Source organism: Emys orbicularis, chromosome 2 (assembly GCF_028017835.1).
Source record: "Emys orbicularis isolate rEmyOrb1 chromosome 2, rEmyOrb1.hap1, whole genome shotgun sequence".
Classification (NCBI taxonomy): Eukaryota; Metazoa; Chordata; order Testudines; family Emydidae; genus Emys; species Emys orbicularis.
The window spans coordinates 278,735,726-278,763,326 of record NC_088684.1 but is presented as its reverse complement, the minus strand read 5'-3'; the positions used below and the strand labels follow the sequence as shown (position 1 = coordinate 278,763,326).

At 40.7% G+C, this 27,601-nt stretch overlaps 1 protein-coding gene across 5 annotated transcripts in view; it reads left to right on the top strand.

Annotated features, from left to right (window-relative positions):
* Window positions 1-27,601, top strand: part of DNAJB6 (DnaJ heat shock protein family (Hsp40) member B6) — a 95,308-nt gene that overhangs the window by 45,739 nt on the left and 21,968 nt on the right. The window lies entirely within an intron of this gene.

Below are 27,601 nucleotides of genomic sequence, written 5' to 3'. Positions count from 1 at the left end.
TCAGTAGTGCTAGGGCAAAATGTACACTAACCACTAGCATGAATCTTGCTTTTCCCACTTTGTTTGAAATGTGAGCCAACTAGTAGTTTGTCTGCTGTGAAGTTAACATTTCAAGGATGAACTTTTCAATAATTTCAACTTTTTTTAATATTTAGTAGTGAAAGATGTTAATACGTTACTGGTAATGCATTTCTGGTTTAAATAAATTAAGGATGTTTTCTAGTTGTGCATGAATGCCGACATCTTAGTAAGTTCTGACAATGTTTAAATATGTAATGTTTAAGCTTAGGAAAACAACAAAAAGTAAAGCTGGTGAGCTGGGTCTTTTGTCAATTGCTAAAAAATTCAAAATGAATAAATGCTGATGTTTGTGGTGCATTCTTTCATGGATGGCATTTGTAGCCTTCTTGTGTCTGTGTGTGATTTGGGCAAGTGGGGAACCACATTTTGCTTTTCAACACCTGCTTCCTTCAAGCTTCAGGCTGAGGGGCTTTTCTTTGCAGATGTTTTCTTCAATGTGACTGAAAACATGGCTTGTAGTTTCCTTTCCAAACCTATATGTGAAGTATCTATTTATAGGGTGTTTCCCCAGGACTGGCTGGATAACTCACTTCCCCCCACAATGTATACATTTCAGCTTGTAATAGTCTGCATTATTGTCTTGTAACTAAGATGTTTAACATGAGTATACAATATCTCTGAAAACACTGCATTAAAAGTCCTTTCCTTCATATATGGGGCAACATGCCCATCTGTCGATGGACTTCCACAAAATCATCGATGTCTGTCAGTAAATGAAAAGCAAACCCAAAATATCTAAATTAGCAGTATTTTCTAATGTTCTGGCATAGACGTAAAAGGAAGAGTAATTGTGATTCATAAATGTCAGCATCTTCAAACCTGAGTTGTCAAGGAAGTAACTGTAAAACTCTGCTATTAATGTGGTGTCTTCAGCTGCATAGACTTGAGTACCATTGGTTTACACACTTACTAACCAACATTAAAATGGAGAAAAGTGCCTACTTACATCAATGGAATGGGGAGTGAGGCAAAGTACTAATTTGTAGATAATCTAACATGGTCAGATTTTCAAAGCTAGGCAAAAGCAATTGTTTGCAAGACTCCTGTATGCCTGCTTTATACAGTAGATATTTATGCTCATTCATCAGGTATTTTGTGCACTGGGTATTTATGTATAAGTGATGCATGTGCAGTTTTATGCATGCAGCTAGCTCTGAACATCTGGCCTACAGGGAATTATTTAGGCTAGTTTAACATCCACAAACTTTATGTAAGATCTCAAAGTGTATGGTTTGAAGTGATCAGTTAATCCTTTCTAGAGAATACTGTCTGTGATGTTGCACTGATGAATGTCTAAGAATTAAAATTCAGGAGGTGGATGGAAAAAATTGACAAACTATTCTTCAGGATAACTGATTCAGTTTAAACCAAGAACAAATAACCTAACAAATTGTGTTAATTGTTGGTGACTGCAGTGAGGTTAAACACTGTGAGGTTATAAAATTTTAATTTTTTCTCCCGCTCAACTTTATAGTCAAACAATTTAAAGATGGTAGGAGAAGGAATAAAATATAAGTTATACTTTAAGGTTGGGAGATGAGAAGGTATGTACATTTTTAAAGTATATGCCAAGGTCCTTGTAATAGAAGCTCAAAACTTAATCTAGCAACTCTACATTTTTCCTAATCAGTTTTCCTCTCTCGTGCACATCACTTGTTGCCCAGAAGATGACTAAACAGAGAAACAAGAAGTTACTTAAAATGGTTTGAAATACGTTTGTCATTAGGTCTGAAAATGTTAGCCACAATGCACTCCCCCTTCTACTGGCATGTCTTCAGTCTGTTACAACTCCTACCTATGAAATACATGAGGCTTTTCAACCTCTTCATGTAGCTGTTTGGCATAAGCTGAGTTGTAAATTGCATAATGAGAGCTTAACATGGTGACTTCACTGAAGATCCAGTCTGGATGGTGCTTTCTCTGCCTTCAGATTTGCATGGTTGATCTTTTCAGTGGTAGGCCCCATGCGGTTATGAAATATGGCAACATTGCACTCTTCAAGTAAAAAGAGAGAAAACAGGCCAAAAAAAAAAAAAAAAAAGCTGGCCAGTTGGTCCACTCACTCTATTCAACCAGTAAAAGATCTGCACAGTATTTTAAAAAAAACAAAACAAAAAACAAAACAAAAAACTACACACTGGCATCTGAGGGAGTTGACCCTGGAACCAAATAACTATTTTGATTTGGTCCCAACTCTATTACTTGACTGGCAGTCCCACTTCCACATACAGTGGTGTAAAGACTTAAAGGCTCCACATAGTTTCAACATGCAGAGTGCTGTTATTTCAGAATAAATACATACTTGCTGCTCACTCTCAATTGTCACTTGCTATTGATTCTGGATATAAAAATCAAATCCTGACCTCCACCCCTTCTCCCCCCATATAGATCCATTGTGCACTTGCAACACAAGGGTGTGAGTTAGGCTTCTGTGCCTGAGACCTTATGACTGCATGTCTCTGGTAGCCTTACTGTGTTAGAATTCTCACTATTGTAATACAGAAATGCATGACTATTTTCTGCTCTGTTGAAAACTCACTTTTATTAGGTTGCATTTAAGAACTTTGCATCACTTTTCTTACTGATATGTTCTTTGCATGCAAGGCCTGCTCCTTAGGAGTAAAGAGTTACTTTAGGCACCAAATTTAAAGCCTCATTAGCTTTTCCTTCTGCATGGCCACTAGAAAAATATATAGTAACTGGTAAACTTTTTCAGTTCCAGCAAATATCTGTACAATGCTTTATCAAATATGTAGAGTAAAATGGGACTAAATGGAAACTTGTCCTCTTAAAGCTATTTGCCTAAAAGTAAGAGAAATTTTGTGCAGATGGACAATAAAATGCTAAATATTGGACATTTGAAAAAGCAGGGCGGGACATATGCCAAGATCAGGGCCGGCTCCAGGCACCAACTTAACAAGCAGGCCCTTGGGGCAGCCAAGGGAGAGGGGCGGCATGTGCAGCAATTCGGGGGCGGCAGGTCCCTCACTCCCTCTACGAGCGAAGGACCTGCCGCCGAACTGCCGCCGCCGATCGCGGCTTTTTTTTTTTTGCTTGGGGCGGCAGAAATGCTGGAGCCGGCCCTGGCCAAGATAAAGCTTCCTTCTGATTTAGAAAAATTAGAGGTGGTTTCTAAGAACTACTGTCCTTTCTGTGATCTGGACTTAGTTTTCAGTCTATTGGTAGCATACAGTATTCTACTAATGCTTTTACTTGGTGAAACATCTCAGCCCCTTCTGTGCAAAACCTGGATAATTCTTTACAGAGCAGTAATTTAAGTACTGCATGTTGTACTATATAGTATGTGGGGGTTGGATTATCCAGTTTTCAATGCTTTCAGTAGGACACAGTCACAAAATGCTTTATAAACTAATGGTTTTGGTTTTGACTGAATGTATTTAGGTGGCAACATACTATTTGTTAATCTTGTTCATGTTTGAAATGTGTTTACTGCAGCATTCAGTCTTAATTTGTAATCCATAAGGCAGCTAAACCACACTTATATATGGTATAAATGACAAAGCTCTGCACATATGTTGTATAGCTTGGTGTGTGGGCTACAGTTATAACCATGTCTAGCATGTTTCAGAAAAACTTGTCTCTGCTGCAGTTTGTAGTGTCCTACAGCAACAGTAAATTGTTTGCAAAGCTATTGATATGAAACTTTAACTTCTTAAAATTCCATCAAAAAGGAGGTCAGTAATAGTTTGACACCTTCCGGTCTGTGTTCATGCTCGTATTCGACTTTCCTGTTGTCTGTGTCTGCCTGGCTAAGCACAGTGGGGTTTTATGTGAAAGTGATGCTTCTTACTGTTGTGTTTGTGTGTGGTATGGTCTGTGGGAAGCAGCTTTGGTCGAGGAGGTTTGGAGACCTGAGTATCTAAATCTGCCTGTGTCCCGTTGTCATAGTGAGTGGACTCACTTTTCTGCCTCAGTTTCTTCATCATTAACATGGGCATAATGCCCACTTTCAAGACTGTAATCAAAGTAAAATGGTTACACCAGGGTTGTATTACGCTTGTAGTTAAGGTTTATTTTAAGAAAATATAGGATGGGATTTTCAAAAGCACTCAGCACTGGCCTAGCTATGCTTCCATTGAAGTTTAGTGGTAAAACTTCCACTTAAATGGAAGAATAATTATCCAAATTGAGTACTTGGGAAGACCCACCTCTAGCATCAATGCTTAGCACTGTTTCTTTAATAATAATAATAATAATAATAATTAATAATTAATCATAAAAAAACTACAAAGGATTTTCCGCAATATGGATGCACAATAGGTATTATCCTGCCAGCAAGCTGCAACCCTGACTTTAAGTTTTATCCTTTTTTTTAAGGGAAAAGACTGTTGAATCTGCCCATTCTGTCCAAGACTTGTTTACTTTGGAACTGAATTGTGACCAAAAACTCACTTCCCATGCTGCCAACTAGATACAGATGGCTTCCTTTTTATCCCTGGGTTTGAAGTGACTACAAGTAAAAGTTTTTCACCCCCTCATTCAGTTTCCTTGAAATAGATATTAAGACTTATAAAATGGGTTTCTTTTAAAGATTACTTGCAAATAAGGACTTGTATTGCTTTACTGCTAAAACCCAGAAAGATCTTAGACTTTGGGCTATTAAGGCCTGTACAATGTGCATGTATTACGTGAGGTTGTCCAGAGGGTAAATTTATATCTTCAGGCTTCTAATTACTGTGGGATTTACTATTTGTTCTGAACTTGGATTTTGTAAAACTCTCCTTTTTATAGTAAAATGGAATGACAGGTCAAATTGCCTCAATGCACTTCTGTTGAGTTTGGCACCTTTTTACAGTGATGCTTTGCTCCGTTATCTGTCTCCACTATACAAAGGGAATATTCCTGTATTCTCTGCCGTGCTATTTTTATTATATTTAGAGCTTGTCTACACTACCAGCTGGATCGACGGGCAGCAATCTATCCAGCGGGAGTCGATTTATCGTGTCTAGTATAGACTTGATAAATCAACCGCCGATCGCTTTAGCGTCGACTCCGGTACTCCACCTCAATGAGAAGCGCAGGGGGAATCGATGGGAGAACACCTCTATGAAGACACCACAGAAAGTAGATTTAAGTACGTCGACTTCAGCTTTTGTTGTTCACGTAGCTGAAGTTACATAGCTTAGATTGATTTTCCCCCCGCCCCCATAGTGTAGACCAGCCCTTAGAGTGCAGTAGTGCTCAAAATGTGCTACTGTTTTCTCACTCGAGAGGAAGAGACTGTTCCTTTCCTGAGGCAGTACCAGTCTAAAAAGGCAAGGGCTGGTGGGTGGGAGTGGGGAGAGACCGCTCATGCAAAGGATGGATGAAGGTAAATAGAAGATTTAGGCTTGGTCTACACCAGCAACTTATGTCAGTATAACTGTCGCTCAGGGATGTGGAAAATCCACACCCCTGAGTGGTCAGTATAACTGCGTCGAACTTCCAGTGTAGACAGCACTGACAAGAGGGCTTCTCCCTTTGCCCTAGCTACCACCTCTTGGGGAGGTGGATTACCAATGTCAATGTGAGAAGCCCTCCTGTCGGTATAGCTAGCGTCTTCACTGAGGCAATGTCTTGACTACAAAGTTATGGCTACCTAAGTTATGTCAGCATACAGCCATTGCAGTTAGTACATTGCTTGTGCATGTGCACACTTTGCTCCTTGTTGGTGGTGCACGTCCTCACCAGGAGTGCTGGTATCGATGTGCAGTGCGCTGTGGGTAGGTATCCGACTGCAAATCACTACTGTCCAGTGCAGGGTGTTTTGGGAAGAGTTTGCAATGCCTGATGTGGCCAAGATGAGTCATGTAGGGGTGACTGGGAGCATGGGGTTGACAGTGTTCTCCATCCTATAATTTTATCTGTATCCCACAGTATATTGCACCTTTACAAAATCTGTACAAACCTGCGTGTCCCTTCTTGCTGTCTGCTATATCTGACAGAAGCATGGAGCCTACACAGCTCTACACTATTGTCATGAGCATTGCAAGCACAGGGCACACAATCTTGCAGTATTTGCAGAGCCGCAAGAAGAGCCGTGGGGAACATGATGATTCACTGGAGGTTAGATTGCTATGGTACATAGAAACAATTCAAGGTTGTTGGTGGCATTCATGGAGCAGCTAGAGATGGTAGAGCACTGCTTCTGGGCACAAGAAACAAGCACAGACTGGTGGGATCACATTGTCATGCAGGTTTGGGATGACTAGCAGTGGCTGAAGAACTTTCGGATGCACAAGGCCACATTTCTGTATCTGTACTGAACTTGCTTCAGCTCAAGGACAACAAAATGAGCTGCGCTGACAGTTGAGAAGCAAGTGGCGATTTCACTGTGGAAGCTGAATACTAGCACAGTTTTCCACAGGCAATGATGATTTTAGCTGATATCTCACTCCTGAGGGTAACACAGGCTGCTGTTGGCATCCCAATGACACCTGTGCCCGTATGCTGCTAGCCTGTGTACTGCAATAGTGCCTGCTGAAGTAGTTAGAGTGGTGTGGGAAAGTGTCCTGCCGTGGCAGAAGAAGGAAGGCAATTCTCCACAGGAACCTTCAGCAGAGGATTGCAGAGTACCTCCATGAAAGTTTCATTGAGATGTCTATGGAACATCCCGGTGGACGTAAACTGCTCCATGTGGCTCCCTCTGCCTAACTCTAGAGGGGAATGAAATGTAGATAGGAACTCTGCCTCTCTTAGTGGTTCCACTGCTGCTTCTAGCACAAGTGAAAAAGAGTAAATCAACAGATGAGCTGCTACTTTGGGAGTTCCATCCCTATAATTTCAAAGCAAACTACATACTTACCAGAGGCGGCTCCTCCTACGTCAGGCTCAGTCGTGATCTGCTGTTGGGACTGGCAGGACTGCATTGGTGTCAAAAACACTGCCTGGCTCACTGCATAGCTGGTTCCCCCTAGCAACTCTCCACCAGATCAATTGTTGGCCTCGTTGGCCTTCTGGTACACCTGCTGTAGTTCCATGGCTTTCACGTGACACTACTGCTGATCCCTCTTGTAGCCCTTCTGCATCCCCCACGCAATCTGCCCATAGATGTCCACTTTTCTATGGCTGGATTGGCGCTGTGCCTGTACAGCCTCTTCTCCCCTCAGGCCCAGGAGATCGAATATCTCCTCTGTCCTCCAGGCTGGAGCACGTCTGCAGCATGTAGCCAGTCTGGTCAGCTAGGCAGTTACACTCAACAATGGAAAGCTGCTGTGTGTGCTTGCCAACCTGGAAAAGAAATTTCAAAAATTCATGGTGCTTTAAAGGGGAAGGACAGATTCCTGTCTGTCTAACCCCTGGACAGCAGAGTGCACAACAGTGACCAGAGCAGTCAGTGTGGGGCATTAGGACAGCACATGGAGGCCAGTAACAATGGATGTCAGTAATGCAGTGTCTACACTCTCACTGTGTTGACCTTACTGCATCGGCTTTGACTCCATGCCACTCAGGAAGGTTGTGTTATTAAGTCGGTGTAGCGGGGCACTTGTTGGCAGGAGTCAAATTTGAGGGCTTCTCTTCACTACAGACTAAATCAGCACTGCTGCAATCGATGCTGCAAGCAGCGATTGTTAGCGGGTCTGGTGAAGACGTGATAAGTCGATGGGCGAGTGTCTCCTGCCGACATAGTGTGGTGTAGACACTGCTGGAAGTCTATCTAAACAACCTTGACTTAAGTTATGTAACTTCCGTAATTTAACTAGCATAACTTAGATTGACTTACTTCCTAAGTGTAGACCAGGCCTAAGTCGTGACACAGCCGCAGGTAGGGCGTTGACCTAACGATGCAGTGTAGACCAGGCCTGAAGTGCAGCAGCTGCATCGCTGAAGCCTTTTAAGTGTGGACATCCCTTTTAGTTATGGATGTTGTGAAGGGGAAAGTGGGTTTCATATGGGATTTAAATGAGAATAGTGGCTTTGCAGCAGGGTGGATTGATTTTTAAATGAAAGTGATTTAGATCATGATTTAAAACTGATTTAAATCAGCTAGCAGGAAACCTGAATTTAAAGAACTGGTTTTAGTCTTGTTTTGCATTAGTACTTTGTTTTCCTAAAGAGGGATTCTCACTGGCTGATATAATCATTAAAACATGGTGTTTTGCCACCATTTATTGTCTTTACGCTAAATTTAGCGCAATCCTTCTGGTTCACAGGCAGTACGATCAATATACATTTAATTATATAGCTTACACTTCTTGAGATTCTTAATTTTTGTTTGTTTTTTTTATTGTGAAAATAGTGAATACTTATTTACTAGATTTTTTTTTTTTTTTTTATCAGGATTTGCGTTGAAGTGTATTTGGGTGGAAACTGGGATTAAAATACAAGAACAACATTTTAATATTGTTAAATAAAACTACTTTAAATGTTTGGCAGAAAAGTCTACTCTGCCAGTCTCAGGAGGAACATTGCCAGCTTTCAGGTGCTTCTGGCAAAATGACTATCTCCTCTGGGACACGTTGTTCATTTATGGAACGACTCATGCAGGAGCATGAAAGAATTAAAATCCATCCTGCTGGAAGGGCATCTTATAGCTGGGGATTCCTTGCTGGATGCTTTGGATACATTTGATACAGCCTCATGCACCATGCCTACATCAGTGGAGATGTGAAGATCCTCCTGGCTCCAGCCATGGGGGATATAAGAGAAATACAAACCACGATGAAGGACCTTCCATATGAGGACTCGTGATCAATTCAAATACAGGTGAGGCCCTCTACTCATGAGAGGTCTTGAGAGCCACTTTTCATTCTCTGGTCTTATATGCACCAGACCAAAGGAGAAAGCACATCAGACTACAAACCTCCTTCAGTCAGCATCCCTCTCTTTATACTTTTATAACTCACAGAGGGAATTGGAGCCACTGAGGGAGAAGCAAAGGTCCAGTGCAGATAACCCCCCACCTCTTTCTTAGGTATGACTCACTTGATAGGCTTCTTGCCACAGTTCAGAGCCTGGAATAACATTTGGAGTATCTCTTCCCTATTTAGCATATTTAGCTATGGCCTTTTCGGGGGAGAACCTGGGCTAGAATCGCTGTGGACAAGTGGGGCCAAGAGATTGTCAGCAACAGGTATTGCATACAGTTCCTGTCTCTTCAGGGACCCCGCATGAGATACTGTTGAAGCAAGAAGCTAATTCTCTGCATCTTGGAGCATTTGAAGAGGTGCCCTTAGGTCAGGTGCTGACAGTCAACACCGCAGCTATGCATTATGTCTGTAGACCAGGAGGAGCTAGGTCATCTCTACTCTGTCAGGAGGCCATTTGGCTCTGGACTAGCTGTATCTGTCACTGGATCACACTGCTGGCCCCACCTCTTACAGGTGTTCAGAACTCATTAGCAGATCACTTCACCACACAGTTCTCAGGCAACCCCCCGGTGCTGACAGAGGACCCAGTGTTGTAGAGCATCTTTTGCAAGTGGAGATTGCCACAGACCAGAACAAGAAATGTTACGTTCTACTGCAAAGTGGGTTCCAATCCGGGCTGTCCCTCATGCTTTTCTCATCCCTGGACACTGGGACTAATGTATGCCTTCCCTACCCCCAGTCCTCATGACGTTAAGGGTCCTGAGGAAACTGAGGCAAGATGCTGGATCAATGATAATGGTAGCCCTGGCATAGTCCAGGCAGTTTAGGTGTTTGGATCTGGTGGCTCAACACAGTCCTGATTACTTTGCCTGACAGTGTCTGAGAATGATAGCCAGATCCTACACCCGGGTGCAGCTTTGTTACATTTGGATGCTGGTTTGCTGATAGCCATAGAGAGAAGCAGTTCAGCTGAAGTTTAGAATATTTTTCTCCAAAGCAAAAAGTCTAGTTGAGGCTGACCTAGAGAAACACTTGTATTTAGCTTTACAGCTTGGCATCTCGGCATCTGCTTTCTCCTTTTACAGCATTCAATTCAATGATACTGGCTATTTACTAGACTTGAAACAATTTGCACTTTCTATTCATAAGGGTCCATTTAGCATCAATATCTGCACATCACTTTCCTATCAGGGCCCCACTATTGTTTCCCCACTAGCTAGATTCTGTAAGTGCCTTATCTGTTTTCCCCTAGCTTGGGACCCCCTCCTTCTTGGGACTTCAATAGATCTTCCCTTTGAGCCCTTAGCAACCTGTTTCTTATACCATCTCTCAGTGAAGGATGCCTTTTTAGTCATTACATTAGCTTAAAGGGTAAGGAAGAGTGAGGCGCTCAGGGACAGGTCCCCTTATACAGTGTTTTATTAGATGAAGATTACACTACAGCCTCATCTAAATTTTCTTCCCAAAGTTGTTTGTGTTCCATAGGAACCAATTTTTTCCCCAGTTTTCTTCCCCATGCCTCATTCAACCCCAGGGGAATTTAAACTTCAAATACTTAAAATTGTTTGGTAGTTCCCTTACTATCTTTTAACAGGTCCAAATCAGGAACTCAGCTAACCTGTTCATTGCCTTAGCCCTATCAGCAAAGGGTCAAGCAATATTACAAATGATCAGAATGTGTTTCCAAATGTAGAAGAACATGTTCTGAGTTAACCAAGTTAGATCCACCTAGCCAGTCAACCCTGAGCTAAAGTCCCTGATTCTAAAATTTGTAAGGCAGTTCCATGGAGCTTGGTCCACACACTTGACACTCTTCTTTGGTAGAGGCTTCCAGATCAGATGCCTGTTCTGGCAGGGCCCTCCTGAAGTCACTGTTTTAAGTAGAATTCCTAGAACCCAAGCAAACATAACTGTTTGTTAGTCACCAAGAGGAATCCATGTGGTCAATTTCTCAAAGAACAGAATTGCTACTTACTTTTACAGTAACTGATTTTGTTTCAGCTGTGTTGTCCACATGCATTCCATGGCCTCCCCTGCTTTTTTGCTACCATGCAGTAAGTGTAAGTGAGAAGAAACTGAGGGATGATTGGGACTGCTCCTCCCTCTCTGCCCTAAAATGTGGGGGGAGGGCGAGGGGACCTCTAGAGTACAAATTCAACCTCAACGGAAAGAGATCTGATCTTGCATGCATGAGGCACATGTGCACCAAAAGTGGAATCTATGTGGACAACACCTCTTGAACCACGCTTATTGTAAGGTAAGCAACCATTTCTTGTCAGTGGACAAACAAAATATTGAGGGCATTGGTATTGCTGAAGTGGAAAAAACTCTAAGTGATGATAAAAAGGGACCAGAGGTATACCTAGGACCTTGAAGGCAGTTGCAAGGAGTTTGCATAGAACCTGGTGCCTGCCATGCCCTTGTATTCTTTGTATCTCGGCCCTTCAATGGAGCACCCTGAAGCTACAGAGGGAGAAAAGGTCACATTACTACTCCTGAGATGAAGAGATCTCTTGCCAAGTGGCGCTTTCGTGGTAGAAAAAGGATCATGACTGGCAAGTTGCGCGCGCGCGCTCTCTCTCTAATTTTTTTTAAATTGGATACTGCCTTAGTGTGTGTACGTCTTAAAGCTTGCGCTAGTAAAGCTGTGAAAGCTTACCTTAAATTTTGTGCTGTTACAATTAAACAAACAGCCTGTCCCAAATTGTTTTAATTACCTTTGGTAGGATTTTATGTCTAAGATTACAGAAATATAACTTCCTTTTTCTGATGTCTGTCTCTCCCTGGATTTGTCTACATGAGACTCATCTGTATAGACACTTAATTTTGGTTTTTATCTTAAAATCATAGGACTGGAAGGGACCTCGAGAGGTCATCTTGACCTGCCCCCTGCACTCATGGCAAGACTAAGTATTATCTAGACCATCCCTGACAGGTTTTTGGCTAACCTGCTTTTAAAAATCTCCAATGATGGAGATTCGACAACCTCCCTAGGCAATTTATTCCAGTGCTTAACCATCCTGACAGGAAGTTTTTCCTCATGTTCAATCTAAACCTCCCTTGCTGCAATTTAAGCCCATTGCTTCTTGTCCTATCCTTAGTGGTTAAGAACAATTTTTCTCCCTTCTGCTTGTAACGTTTTATGTACTTGAATACTTTTATGTCCCCTTTTGTTTAGTCTTCTCTTTTCCAGACTAAACAAACCCAATTTTGTCAATCTTCCCTCATAGGTCCTTTTCTAGACCTTTAATCATTTTTGTTGCTCTTCTCTGGACTTTTTCCAATTTGTCCACATACTTCCTGAAATGTGGCACCCAGAACTGGACACAGTATTCCAGTTGAGGCCTAATCAGCGTGGAGTAGAGCGGAAGAATTACTTCTAGTGTCCTGCTTACAACACTCCTGCTAATACATCCCAGAATGATCACTTTTTTTGCAACAGTGTTACACATATTTAGCTTGTGGTCCACTATGACCCCCAGATCTCTTTCCGCAGTACTCCTTCCTAGGCAGTCATTTCCCATTTTGTATGTGAGCAACCGATTGTTCCTTCCTACTCCAAAGTGGAGTACTTTGCATTTGTCCTTATTGAATTTCATCCTATTTACTTCAGACCATTTCTCCAGTTTGTCCAGATCATTTTGAATTTTAATCCTATCCTCCAAAGCACTTGCAACCTCTCCCAGGTTGGTATTGTCCACAGACTTTATAAGTGTACTCTCTATGCCATTATCTAAATCATTGATGAAGATATTGAACAGAACCAGACCAAGAACTGATCCCTGCGGGACCCCTCTCATTATGCCCTTCCAGCATGACTCTGAACCACTGATAACTACTCTCAGGGAATGGTTTCCCAACCAGTTATGCACCCACGTTACAGTAGCTCCAGCTAGGTTGCATTTCCCTCATTTGTTTATGAGACAGTCATGCGAGACAGTATCAAAAGCTTTACTAAAGTCAAGATATACCACATCTACTGCTTCCCCCCCCTTATCCACAAAGCTTGTTACCTTGTCAAAGAAAGCTATCAGGTTGGTTTGACAAGATTTGTTCTTGACAGATCCATGCTGACTGTTACTTATCACCTAGATGTTTGCAAATTGATTGCTTAATTATTTGCTCAATTAACTTTCCGGGTACAGCAGTTAAGCTGACTGGTCTGTAATTCCTGGAGTTGTCCCGAGTTCCCTTTTTATAGACTGGCACTATATTTGCCCTTTCCAGTCTTCTGAAATCTCTCCCATCTTCCATGACTCTTCAAAAATGATCGCTAATGGCTCAGTCAGCTCCTTGAGTATTCTAGGATGTATTTCATCAGGCCCTGGTGACTTGAAGACATCCAATTTGTCTAAGTATTTTTTAACTTGTTCTTTCCCTATTTTAGCCTCTGATCCTATCTATCTTACCACAGGGTTTTGTGCTACTTTAAAGGGTTGTTTTTAAAAACAGATTGATTTAGTTAAACCAGTACAAACTTGTGAGTAGACAAGGCCTAAGAACTATCACTCAACCAGAGTCATGTAAATATTTACTTAATTTTTTCTTCCAGAAAGTGTTTAACCTTAAACCTTTGAAACCACAGGGATTTTGCTATACAATCTGAAGAAATAATTTCTGTGCAGGTTCCTCAACTTTTTTGGAACAAATACTACCTTTAAAGCCATGGGAACACTAGACCCCTAATGCAACCTTTCTACATTGGAGTTTACCATAAATTTCCTAAGACGTAGTATATTATCCACACTTCTTTAATCAGATCTTTAAATTTGTTCATAAGGCCTTGTCTAAACACAAGTTGTACTGCTTAACTATACTGTTATAGTTAAAATAGTGTAACTCCTGTGTATGGAAGCAGTTATGCCAGTATAAAAGTGTGTCTACATTGCAGGAAAGAGAATACACTATACCAATTGCATTACTTAACTGTGTTGATAACAGTTTTTAGAGATTTCAATAATTTTTATCAGTACAAAATGTGCATACGCTGCCCAATGATTCAGAACTGCTGATCCAGCTTTTAAGGACAGTTGGTCATTTTTATTTAATGTAGGTTTATTGAAATGTATGTTAGAGATGGTCAGTACAACTTCAACAGAAAAAAAAGTCAGAAAATGCCGTTCTGTCCAAATTGAAACACTTTGGGAAATCTTATCTCTTTCACAGAAATTTTGTCGTGGGGAAAAAACAGGGAACAAGTTGTGAATGTTGAAATGTCCCTTTTTTGCATTTTTGGAATGAAACAATTTGACTTAATTTTGAAACTCTTCTTTGATATTTTTAAAAATGTTTTATATAATATGTTTATAATAGACTTTGAAATAAAATATTTTGGTCAATCTGAAATTTATTTTTTTTAGTTTTTTCATGGTGATTTTAGAAATGTTCAGGTTTCATTTCAAATTGGAATGAAAACAAATCTTGAAATCCCCAAAGTCTTGGCAAAAATTTTCATCCTCAGCACAGTTGTAGTGTACTGTGACAGATTTATATTCTGGTTTCAGAGTAGCAGCCGTGTTAGTCTGTATCCGCAAAAATTCTTTTTGCAGATTTATATTCTGTCAATCTTTGATTGCATAAGAAGCAACGCTTCATCTAGAAAATGATAGGTAGTGGGGCTTGAACTAGATTTAGAACTGGAGAGCTAAAGATAGCTAAGCTTCTATTAAGGTGTTAGACTCACTCCTAGGTTTTTGAAATGTTACTTAAATGCTGTCTGTGTTCAGTGCTGTACATGACTGTTTAAGATCACATTTCCAAAGCACTGCATATTTAGAGCAGCACGTTTGAGTTTCTTATTGACATTGAGCCATCTTGAAAGTATTAATCAAAAAGATATGAGGAAGTACAGTCAACCTTTTAATAAGGCTTAAAAGTTCTTAGGTGCTGTTTGTCCCTGAATTCCCTTAACATAATTTGTGGTCTTTACCATCACATTTTCTTGTCTAAATTTCTTTCCTTTTGCAAGTATGGCTCTTTTTACACAGCAGTGAAAGAAAATGAGACTAAGCAAAGTGTTGTGAAGTGCATTAATTAAATTTAATGTTTTCTAGATTACAGTAATCTTAGATGTTTAAAATAAATTTAAAAAATCAGATGGAAGTGTGATTATATTTAAATGTGAGGATGTTTAAGCCTTCCCATTTAAAAAAAAAAAAAAAAAAAAAAAGTTTGATTGCACTCTGTTTGCTACTTGAAGAGTTACTCTGTCTCCACATATATAAACTTTCCAGGGACAAAGCACATAAATTACATCTATGGTGGTAATATTTTATTACACTAAATCACTGTGGCTGGGTGCTCAAATGTTCAGTGTATTGTGTGGTTTTTTTTTTGCCCCCTTCTGAACAAAAATTTCCTACTATAAAAGGCCATTTTAGAAGAATTGTTTTGCCTTGCGTCTCCCAGCTATGTAAGTAAATAGCAGACTTTAACTGTTAAGTGATTAGCATCTGACTCCAGATCTAAGTTCATTGCTAGTTTTTTCTAGGTGTGGTAAGAAAATTCCCTAAATTGCTACTGTCTTAAGTGTCAAGTAGGGGCCTGTTAATGGCAAACATCCAATTTTAAGGGATTTGAAATACAATTTATATGTAGGATATATAATACCCACGCAATGTGGGGCATAGCCTCTTCAGTTTTACATTAATTATCTTGATGTTTCTGGCTAGTCTCCTAACTTCAAAGGGACTAAAATAAACTCTTAAATTTTTTAGATTGAGATAGAAGTTTGAGTTATTAACACTACTTTGTTCTAGGGCTGTAGTCTTGAATTTACCCAGTGCATAAGTGTGTGTGCATAGAGAATTTCATTCAATGTATTTTTTTGGGTCTGCAATGATTATACCAGGGGTCGGCAACCTTTCAGAAGTGGTGTGCTGAGTCTTAATTTATTCACTCTGATTTAAGGTTTCGTGTGCCAGTAATACATTTTAACATTTTTAGAAGGTCTTTCTGTAAGTCTATAATATATAACTAAACTATTGTTGTATGTAAAGTAAATAAGGTTTTTAAAATGTTTAAGAAGCTTCATTTAAAATTAAATTAAAATGCAGAGCCCCCCGGACCGGTGGCCAGAACCCAGGCAGTGTGAGTGCCACTGAAAATCAGCTCGCGTGCCGCCTTCGGCACGTGTGCCATGGGTTGCCTACTCCTGGATTATACAGTATTTAACATTTCTGGATAGAAGATAAGCCCAGGGAGACATTCATTAATGATGACTTTGGTATGGTAGAATTGGGGTGGGTGTATACATAAAATTACAGCTTTATGTGCTGTAAGAATTTGCATCTGCTCTGGTTGTGATATGTTAACAGAAGATTGTTTTAAACATTTAGATTATGGTTAGCAGCAATTATATAACCAAACATTCTTTACAATGTTTGTTTTGATCAAGGCTTTCGGGAATGTCACCCTGATGTTAGTACCCAGATTCTGACCTAATTCTCTGTAAACTTAAATAGGGGGAAAAACTACTAAATGTTCTCAGTTTAGTTTTCTTCTTTTGGAGTACAGAATCTAGGTTGTGGCAAAGAATAACAGGCATATGCAAGATACCAGTATTGTCAGTTTTCTCTATTGTTCGTATTGTTTTGAATCTGCTTTAAGGTCAGAACATTGACTACATGAATCTAGTACACGTTTTTCTGTAACTTGTGCTAAACTTCAATCCTTGAGGGGGCCACTTAAGGATCAGGGCAGAATCAATACTTGGTCCTGCTAGTGAAGGCAGGGGGCTGGACTTGATGACCTTTCGGGGTCCCTTCCAGTTCTATGAGATAGGTATATCTCCATATATTATCTTTCTAGAGGTCTATCAATACTAAATCAGTTTTCTTTCTCCTCAGAGCCTGATTTCCAGACAATGACAATAATTGACCTTTTTTGTATGTGAATGAAGTTGCATCCAGAAATAGGACCAATCAAGAGAAATTGTGCAAAACTTATTTCAAGCATAGATTCCAATTGCATATTAATTCTGACTGATATTTGTTTGAATAAGAGGGTTTAGAGAGTCCACTATAATATATTGGCGCACAACCTGTTGTATGATGTGTCCTAAACAAAAGTGGTCAGTTGTGGTTCTCTGTGTGTGTTAAGTAACACTTGTACACTTCAGTGCCTAGATTGACACAGGAATTCAATAGGAGCTGCGGGTGCTCAGCACCTTTAAAAATCAGGCCACTTCTTCAGATGTCTAAAAATAGAAATCCATTCTTGAAAATCCTGTTTGCATAATTTATGCTCTTCTAGCTCCATGTTTATTTTAATATAATTTCATCACGTGGATGCCACTGTCACTTTCACCTGTCATTCAGGCATATGGTGACCAATTCAAATGAAGAAATTGTTCCCAGTTTCTTACTGCTTCTCCAACCTGCCAGCTCTCCAGTTTGTTCTTTTCTCTTGACAAAGCAGCCACATCTCTTAGGTTTAGTCACCTTTTTGTTTGGTGTCTGGCCTAGACCAAAGAGATGGTATGGCACAAAAGAGGGGAAACCTCAGGAAAGTGTAAGGCAAGAGAATGGAGGAAGGGACCAGATTGCCAACCTCTTGCCATCCTTTTATAGCAGGCCCAGACTACTTCCACATAAGGCTGCTGCAGCCAGTTGACTGCAGAAGCAGGATCAAAATAGGCATGTGCTTCATGCTTCAGGGCTCCCAGTGGAGGACAGGGCTCCCACAAACCTGCAGAGAGAGAACCCTGAAGGGGAGGATGTTACCCCACGTTTGCTTTCTTCTCTCTGCACGAGAACCTTATTCCAGGAGCCATCCATGGAATTAATAAACTAAATAGCCTATTTCTTTCCCTCCCCCCCCCTCCCCCCGTTGAGAGATCCTCTTTCCCACCAAAGAAGTTTGAGTATGTGCACAATCCTCTTGCTCCTTCTTTAGTCCTGTCTAGGGACTTTTCTTCTCCCTCCATTCCCCCAGTTTCTCTGTCACTCTGTTCATAGTTTTTAAAGCTAGAAGGACCACTGTGGTGATCTAGTCTGACCTGCATAACAAAGGCCATAAGACTTCCTGGATTCCTGTTTGAACTAGAGTATCTTTTTTGGGGGGGAAATCTCAACTTGATTTAAAAAATTGCCAGTCCTTGCAAATGGCGAATCTACAGTCCTTGGTAAAATGTTCACTCTTTCCTTCTCAATCCCTTCTTCTTCACTTCAGCCTAGACACTAGCAATATTTATATTTTAGTAGTCACCAGCCTCTGATCATGATCAGGTATCCCCACCCTTTCCCTACCAAGGGCTTGGGTTGTAAAGCACCTTTATCCACAGGGCTCAGGGAAAAACCTGGTCAGTTCAAGTACCTGCCCTTTCCCACGGGGCTCAACGCTCTACAGGTCTGCGGGATCTTTTCCCAGTGAAAGAGCCTTACACAGCTGTGCTCTAAACATCTATTTATTAGCAACATGCACAGAATACATATGCCAAGCAAATCTGTTATGCTCACTACTCCCAATATAGAAACTTCACCTGATGGCCAGTAAGGATCCACTCATCTGGGCGGCAATGTCTCTGCATGACCGTGACATGCAGAGGGGACAGCATTCCAGCAGCTTGATGTTGAACTGCAGCCTGGAGATGGTTCGCAAAGAACTTTGTTTTTCATTTACATTATATAGATAAAACTAACTACCTCCTTCAAATTTACTAAACCTATCACATTATTCAATACCCCTAGGTAACAAAATTTAACCAATCACGTACTGGCACCTATGTTTCCTCCTCCCTGCTCAAATCTTTTTTACGTTTTATCTCTCGTGCCCAAATTGTTACTTATTTATGACCACCTTTGTTTGTGCAGATGGTCAGCATAAATTCGCAGGTCAGAGCTTATTTTATCTATTTTATTGTTTGTTGGGTCTTTTTGTATCCTCCTTAAACTTCCCAGCACATAGGTGTCTACTTTACAGCCCTTGGTGTTATAATTCCTGTTAGGGGCATTCCTGAGGTGGGGGTGCCTTAAGAGCAGCAGAGCATTTTTCTTAATTTTAGTGGTGAGATCCCTGAGTTTCAACACAAGGCTAGTCAAAGCTAGTTTAGTGTGGGGGTGAGTTAAGTCCCAGGCTTACAGCAGTCCTTACCCCACAGTTTACAATCTGATAAGACATGATGCAAGTGTGGATGGTGGGGTAGGGGTGGGTGGAAAGGAATTGTGCAGTCCCTTGAATGCTAATCAAACACAGAATCTGTACCAGTGCAGCCATTCCATAGAAAAATACATTCGTTCTTACCTGCTTTTCTGTGGCCTGGCAACACATTCTCCACCAGTTGTGCATATCCTGGCTAGGTGTATAGTCTAGGATAGACAGTATAACCTAACACATTGCAGCATTATCAGTTATCGCCCTGGGAGGAGTCTGGGTAATATATGCCTCATCCTGACCGGGCATTTGCTGCCAGAGTGCAAGTATCAGTTCTGCTGTAGTCACCCCAGAGAAAATGATGAGTAAAAGAATTGTTTTGCATTTATCATAATAGTTGAAAGAATTAAATATCTTTTCACAAAAGAAGGAAACTGAGGGAATTAACAAGGCTCTGGTTCCTAAACCCCACTTGTTCCTGTTATGACTCATGCTCAAGGCATACACACAAAGAAAACTGCCTTCCTGGTATGTATATTCTGATAATTTATCTGTTTACAGCACTCAAATGTGAAAAATCATAGCTCTTCTTTGTATCTCCAGATTGAGCTTTTGACTAGCGTATTGGCACACGCAGAACAGGTCAGTGGTGCAAAAATAGTGATAAATGCCATGGGCAACCAAAATGGATGAGAATCTTTTTTTCGGCTTAAGCTGGAGATGGCTGAGAAATGAAAGAAGCAGAAAGGATTTGCAATGCTCAGTTGCAAAAGCTTTCTTTGAGGAGTTTCTGTAAATTGACTAAATAAAGACCATTCAATCTGAGCTAAAATATCGTCAAGTCATCTTAGGCCTATGGAATGGCACTGTGGCAACCTGAAGGAGTTCATCTGCAAGTTCACTAGCAGCTCTTTCCTTGGTGTCTCAGTATTCTCAAACAAGATGCTCAAGAATTGCTTAGCTTTATTGCAGGTGCCCTTTTTGACACTTTAGCTGAGATGCTGGACAGTAAGACTGGTTCTCATGCCAAAGTTTTTTGTATCAATTTTTAACTGTAAGCCACAATAAACATATAAAACTATGACCACAGGATTGTAGAGCTGAAAGATTTCCCACAAATGAAACACTTGCTGTTTCCAAGATATTTCCAAATTCCCTTTTTAGGAGATATATTCTCTACTTTCCATTTTGCTCTGTTTTAACCAAAAACTGCCAAAGATTCTCCAAAGTGTTTGGTTAGAACTTACTTGGTGCATTTCAAGTGTCTTTGACTATCAAGTGTCACCATGAATGCTGGACAAATCTAGTGATAGCTATCTGTTTGTTCCTTTCCACCCAATGATCAGATTAAGCTTTTGAGGCTATCTTCATGAAAGAAACTTGGATGGAGTTAATGGAGAATCTTGGCATTCTTTAATTTGCAGTTCCATAAATCAGGGGGGATACATAGGCATTGCTTGGCTCTGCCTGTTAGGCCTGAATATCTGTCTAGCTTCATCCAATTCAGTTCACGCGTATCAAATTTGGATAATATCTTTCAAAAAACAACCTTATTAAAAAACAAATAAACCTTGCTTGGAACTGGTTCTGAGTTAATTGCCTGCATAGGTTTTTGCCATTATAGAGATGCCCAGGTGTGAATCTCTATAGGCGATACTCCAGAATCTTGTTAAAATTAGTGTTTCCATAAGTAATTAACCCTGAGGGGCAACTGCTTGCTTTTTTTAGTGCTTTGCAAATATACAAATGTCCATCATAATAGAGTATAACATTATGGACACAATTATGCATAAAAACAATCTGTACACTAAACACACCTGCTTAAAGAAAATCACTAATCTTTGATATGCTTCACTAACATTAGTGTTTGACTTAAGAATTCAACTAAAATGCTGCTACTTCCACTTCCGTATAAGAAAAATGTTCTGAAAAGATCTTAGGACAAATATTTTCGTGGATTGCTGGCTTTGCGGTAAACCCCTTTTGCTAGTCACCCTCTTCTGTGGCAAATAACAAATGGATACATTAAAGAAATTTCAGTTTTTCTGTGTTAGACAACATTTCTAGACCATTTCTTTGTTTAGTCAGTTTCTCCTTGTGTGTGAGGGTGAGTGAGGAGGCTTGCAGAGCAACAGGGAAGAGACATATTCATAATTAAAGAAAATATAAACAGAAAACCTCCACAATTGAAAAAGGATCCTGAGGCACTTTTATCTAAAACTATTTTACCGATGGGCTTGTCTGCACTTAGAATTTTTCTACCAATATACCTACTCTGGCAAAAACACCCAGTGTATGTGCAGTACCAGTCTGACTTTACAGTGGTTTGAAATGAGTGAATGACACATGCAAACATTGAGATGTCAGATCAATGTCCTCTTGGTTTCCTGATCCTTTACTCTCCATCACTGAAGACAGAGGACAAGTAGAATCAATGGAGACATGGTTATGACACGTGGCTTCTATAGTTAATCTTGCTTTAACTGCCTCAGAGCATTTTATTTCTAATCACCTTTATTTTTAGCTGACTTCAGAATGAATTCCTGCTACATGCTTCTCTTCCTGGCTACTAGGTGCACTTTTTGTTTTGTGTGATGATTCAAGTTTTGCTACACAGGTTATTCCCATCTAGCAGCAAGTCTGTCAAGTTTAGATTTTTAAATCTAGCTTTGACCTTATAGCACCCTTCACTCTGCAGATCTTAGCAGCTTTGATCTGCAATGGCTCCTGAAGACTTCAAAGTATTTTTCTCTTAAGTGAGATGAAAATGTTTTTCTTCCTAGTAGTTGCCTATGACAAGCTTTGGAATTAGTTTTCTTTAAGAAAAGAAATAATGTCTTCTGCCCTACAAGATGTTTGAGTTAGAGGATTGGATTAGAGGAAGAGTCCTAGCAAGGAAACTATCCACCAGAATTTGAATACTGTACTTACGGGTCAGAAGTTCTTTACAGTTGGCTGGAGGAAGACTTTTTGTATATAAAAGTTGTACATCATACAGGTATAATCTTGTTCATGTGCCTTGTTGGTGGCAATAGTCTTGCCTAAATATAAAATCACTTGCCTGAAAGGATGGTCGTATACGGTATTTTTTTGTGGGTTTGGTGACACTTTCAGGAGCACATCTTCTGGGTTAGAAAGGAAATGACATCAGATCTGATAAACCATGGGTGAAAATTGGGCTTTATTTTGTTCTTAAATGTGTAAAATTGTTAGTGCAGCATCATGATTAAAGTTCAACATACAGATGAGGAAAGCTGAAATGACAATAGTTATTGAACTTGGAAGACTGTTATTGTAAACTAAGCAGGGTCACTACAATACAGAATTTGAAAACATGCAACTATAATTCTTTGCTTCTCCAAGCTTTCCATATGGTGTCAGTTGATCTAAGAGCCAATTTACTGAAATAAAAAATTAAGGCATTTGCCAACTTATTGTGCTAGGGTTGACAAAAGAGATGACTCTAAAACCAGTATTCATCACACTTTTGTGAAGCCAATCATAAAGCCCTTATATAAGTTAAAGCTATCATTGAATGCTTTTTGTTTTTAATCAAAGTTTATTTCACTACCTCTTAAGAATCTGAAAATAATTGTGCTCTAAAATCATCTCTTTTAAGACTGAAATTTCCTTTGTATCAGTTCAAAAGTAAATCTGTAGATCACAGGCTGTCACTTGATTTATGTTGGTGGCTTTACCTAGTGCAATTGTCATTTTCCTGACAGTTTTAAGTAAGACACTTTCTCTACATTTTAACTTTAAAAACGGTCAGGTTGGTATAAATATATGCATTGATAGAAGTAGAACACCAGTTTTATCTCCTGAGTGAAAGGGATTTTATAACTAATTTGAAGTCAACAGGCTTTAATCTAGATCTGAAAATGCTTGATCTAGCCCTCTCTTGGGCGGCGGGGCGGGGAGGGGTGAAGCAAGGATCTCTCCTCTAGGACAGCTAAGGAATATTTTGTGTTTATGTATAGCCTCTTTATCTGCCTCTCCTGAAGTTCTTTATTCTAATCTTGCAATGTATCTGTGCAAGCGCTCTTTTGAAAGTACAAATAAACGAAAGGAACGTGACCAAGAGCGAATCTCGATGTGAATGAAATGTACAGCAGTTGGCTCATGAAATTAGGAGACTATCGTTTGTCTTGGAGCTATTGAGTCAGTAACAGGATGTTGGTTGACCCTTACAATGCAAAGTATGATGTAACTAGCAGTGCATGAGTAGTGTGGATTATGGATAATTGTGTGAGAAGGTATCGTTTTGAAAAGTTTGTGGAGGATGTGTAGCGATGATAGTATCTAGCAAGATTTAATGGTTTTGAATTCTTATAGATCCATTAGTTCCTCTCCACTGATAGCAGGGGTGGAATTGGTGAGATGGTACTTTCCCGCAGGGGGCCCTTGTGCTCCCAAACCTAAGATTTCACTTTTAGAAAATTCTTCAGCCTTCATGATTGTAGAGGTGTATGCCTGAGTCTGCAGGCCAGCAGGCTGCCTGAAATAGCTGAGAGGTGTGAGCTGCCTCTGTGGGTATCAACAGGGTGTCGATTCTGAAGCCTAATAACTATTTAAATGTTAGTGTCAGCTGTTTCACTGCTGGGGGAGAAAGCATGCAAGAACAGCTCGTTAATGTATAAATCTGCACCTCTCCTGAGTGGCATGGCATTTTAGTGTCACGTGGATGGAGCATGATTTGTAGACAGAGCCTGGGAAAGTACCACTATTTCCAGTCTGACCCCTAACTAGTATAGGAGTGGTGAATCAAAGCCTGCTATGAAGAAAGTGGGAACAAAGATGAGGCACTGTACTGAGTTAGAGGACCTCTGTTCTACTCATGTTAACTCAAAGTTCCTGTTTGTCCAACACATCAGTGAAATGCTGAGTGATCTAGAAACCAGTATTAGCTGCAAATTGGACACAAGGGAGCTGATCAACAGCCACATGAATTACTCGAACAGTAGATCTTATCCACTGAGTTGTAAGAGACAGAAAATAAAGACTCAGAACTGTGACCTGAAATACACTTGCCATTAAATCATAAAGCAAAATGGAGGGAGGGCCTCCCGTGTTCGGTGTTTGCTGTTAGGCTGGTTCACTCTCTGTTAGACAGTCGTGGAGGAGCAGAAAAACTCTCTACTAAAAATGTCCTAAAGGATTTTTTAAACCATTTTAAATGCTTTTTTGTAGAGCTTGCAGTGTTGTAGCTGCATTGGTCCCAGGATATGAGACGCAAGGTAGATGAGATCTTTGATTGAACCAACTTCTGCTGGTGGAAGGGTTTCAGGCTTTTCAGAGTTGTTTTTCAGGTCTGGAGAAGGTAACTAGGGTGTCCAAGCTAAATACAAGGTGGGACAGGTTAAGAATAAGGGGTTCACATATGCTGTAGGAGACTATTTAAAATGAAGTGGGCAATTAAGGGTGAGCAGGCAGTAAAATGTTACAAATTATTGTAATCCACCACAAAACCAGGTCTCAAGTCCATGGTTTTTTAGTGTCCAGCAGAGTTATGAATTTAAGTTCCCAGGCTCATCTTTTGAGGGTGTTGTGCAGGTTTCCTTTGAGGACAAGGACTGAGAGTTCGGCTATGAAATGATCACTTTGTGACCTGCTCTCCCACGTGATGGGTTTTTTGTCATTTTTTACTTTCATTCTAGAGTGTAATGACTGATTTCATCCACATAGTTATTGGGGCAGTTGATCCACTGGATGAGGTACACCACCCTAACCCACATGTGTTAGGGATGTGTAGGACCCATGGATCTTGAAAAGTGTATTGTGGAGGGTATTAATCATCACAGCAGTGGAGATATGTCTGCATGATTTTGAATCTGTTCTGACAAGGTCTGGTGTTGCTTTGAGTGGTGTCCTGGTCTGTGGGGAGCTTGCTTCTGATGATCTTGGTGAGGTTGGGGGGTTGTTAGCAGGTTTGGGAGAGATGTCTTTCAGGCTATGGTTCCCCCTCAAGTATGGGTTGTAATTGTTTGATATCCTGTATAGGTTTTAGTAGAGGGTAGTACGTGACAATTACAGGTGTGTGGTCCATGGTGTATTTTTTCTGTATTAAAGCAGGGGCTCTCAAGATATTTGGGTGGCCCGTTCCATGATGCAATCTGCTTCTCCAGTGGAGCGGCCTTGTTTAGTAAAGGCAGTTTTAAGTGTGTATAGGCATGTATTCCAGACTTTCTCTGAGATACATTGATAATATTTTCATCCTCTGCACTGTCAACCTAAACTCCATCAAATTCCTGCTTGATCGCTCCCACACCAGCATCAACTTCCTGGACACCACAATCATCCTCAGCAGTGGAACCTTGCAAACAACTATATACAAGGTTTCAGAGTAGCAGCCGTGTTAGTCTGTATCCGCAAAAAGAACAGGAGTACTTGTGGCACCTTAGAAACCCATGGATCACCACAATTGCCTCCACAGAAATCACCCCAGACACACCAAGAAATGGTATCTGCAGCCAGGCACTCGGCTACCACCAAATTTGCTGCAAAGAGAGAGTCCAGGATATGCATCTAAACACACTTTAAACCAAGTGGGGGGGAGGGGGAAATCAGTCAGCTTCTTTCCAAAAGGAACAGTGTCTAATGAAAAATTTTGCTTCTGTTTCATATACTTAAACTCAAGCAGTGGCCTGTCAATAGAAGGTCTCTGTTCTCGCTTACTGGAGACATGAGGATTGATATTCTGTCTACCTCTCAATGCTCCATCTCAGAGGCCTTCCTTCTGTACAAGGACAGCGGAAATCGCCTCTTTGGGGCCTATTATGTCTGCTTCTACAGGAGTGACAATTGCATGTGGTTCTCCGAGGCCTAGCAAAATCATGTCACTACATTTCATAATGGAAGTTTTAGTTCCTTTTTGTGCTCACAGTAAACTTAAAAGAGCTGCTTGAGGGCGTCAGACCAAAATACTCTTCCTGTGTGAAAGCTTCAGCATAAATGCTGCCTCTGATAGTAAACTTTGGCAATGGAAGGGTAAATTCAGAATTATTTGCCACTCATTGGCTGGCATTTCTATGCCGTAGGCTGCACTATTTCAATGTTATCAGATGCTGTCAGATGGAAAAACCATGAGCAGTAGCATAACACACACTGGAGGGAAACCAAATAGGCAGCCTCTATCTTATCCTGCTAATACCTGCTCAGTGTGAGAACATTACAGGAGCAGAGCCTTAATGACTTTTACCGTATTTATAGTACTGTACCATGCTAAGTTAGTGCTGATTTTTTTGTTTGCACAGCTCATATCCAGCATACTGCTTAACTTTCATAATATAAAGCAATAGGAACTTTGTTTTAATGTGTTCTTCAGTATCTGTTCTCTTTTTTCTAAATAGTTTCTCATTCTGAAAGTGGCATGCATGTTAACACATGTTATGTTAAACTACAGTGCACATTCTAGTCTTTAAAGAGCATTTGTTTGGCTGGCTGGCTGGAAAATGCTGTCTGTTAAGGTGAACACACTATCTCAGTGCTTTTGAATCTATGGTATTATCTATCTTAGTTCTTTCACTGGTGTCAAATAAGGTGAAGAAAGGGGTAGGTTTACTGCAAAGTTAACCAGAGTAAGTTGCTCAGTTAGGGGAGAGGGGCAGCAAAGGGGAAAGAAGGGGAATTCCCCTGCCCTTCCATCCCATTAAAAGAAAGTCAAGACTGTAGGAACAGCATGAGCTGGCATGGGAGTAGCTGGATATGAAGTCAGAGATAAAAGGACTGAGTCCATTGCCAGCTCTCAGAGCCAGAAGGGAAGAGGATTGCCTTGTTTCTGTTAAGCAAGAAACAGTGAGCCCTGCCCTTTCCCAGCGATTGAAGCATGCTGAAGCAATGGCCTTTCCATGACAGAGATAGAACAGTAGTGCTTGCTTCATCACTCTCCACTCCTTTTCGTTGTCCCAGATTGCCTGCTGTTCTCCTCTTGACTTAATGTTTTCTTCACACAACCACCGATCTCTCCATTCCCTGTCCTGTTATAAGTAACATTCCTACTTTTTTCTCTAGCCACCTCCCTCACCCCCTTTGGCTCATAAGTGGTTGTCGAAGTCCTGTCTCAATCTATAGTGTGGGTACATTGCTGCTGGAATTCCCATGCTACTAAGGTTCCATTATTATGCCTCTAATGGGGAATCCCCAACCTACACCATCAGTTGCACATGCAGCAAGATTGGTGGAGGTGGGAGTTTTTCTGAGCAGCATTCCTACCTCATAGGTGAGGATTTAATGTGGTGTGACTCCTTGCCTGGGGTCCCCATGTCAGAATCTCAGAAGGTGGTAACCTTGGGAGAGCAACTTTAACCACTCTAAATCCAGTTTGGACTTCATAAAGTGGCCTTGATAGGAATAGGTTCCTATGGCAGTGTTGTGTGGGTTGAAAGCAGGGTGGTAATTCCAAAAGGGATGGAGAGAGATAGGGTGGGTGACGTAATACCTTTTATTGGAGGAAGGGATGGACTGAGACAGGGCAGGGCAAGCTTCTGGATAGAACATTGATCAAGAAACTGTAAGGCCTTATGATATCTCTACCCAGACCAATAACAGTTGAGCATCAGAGAAATGCCTGGAAATAGATTAAATTGTGCACTTGTAGAGATTTGTGTGCAAAGGGTTTT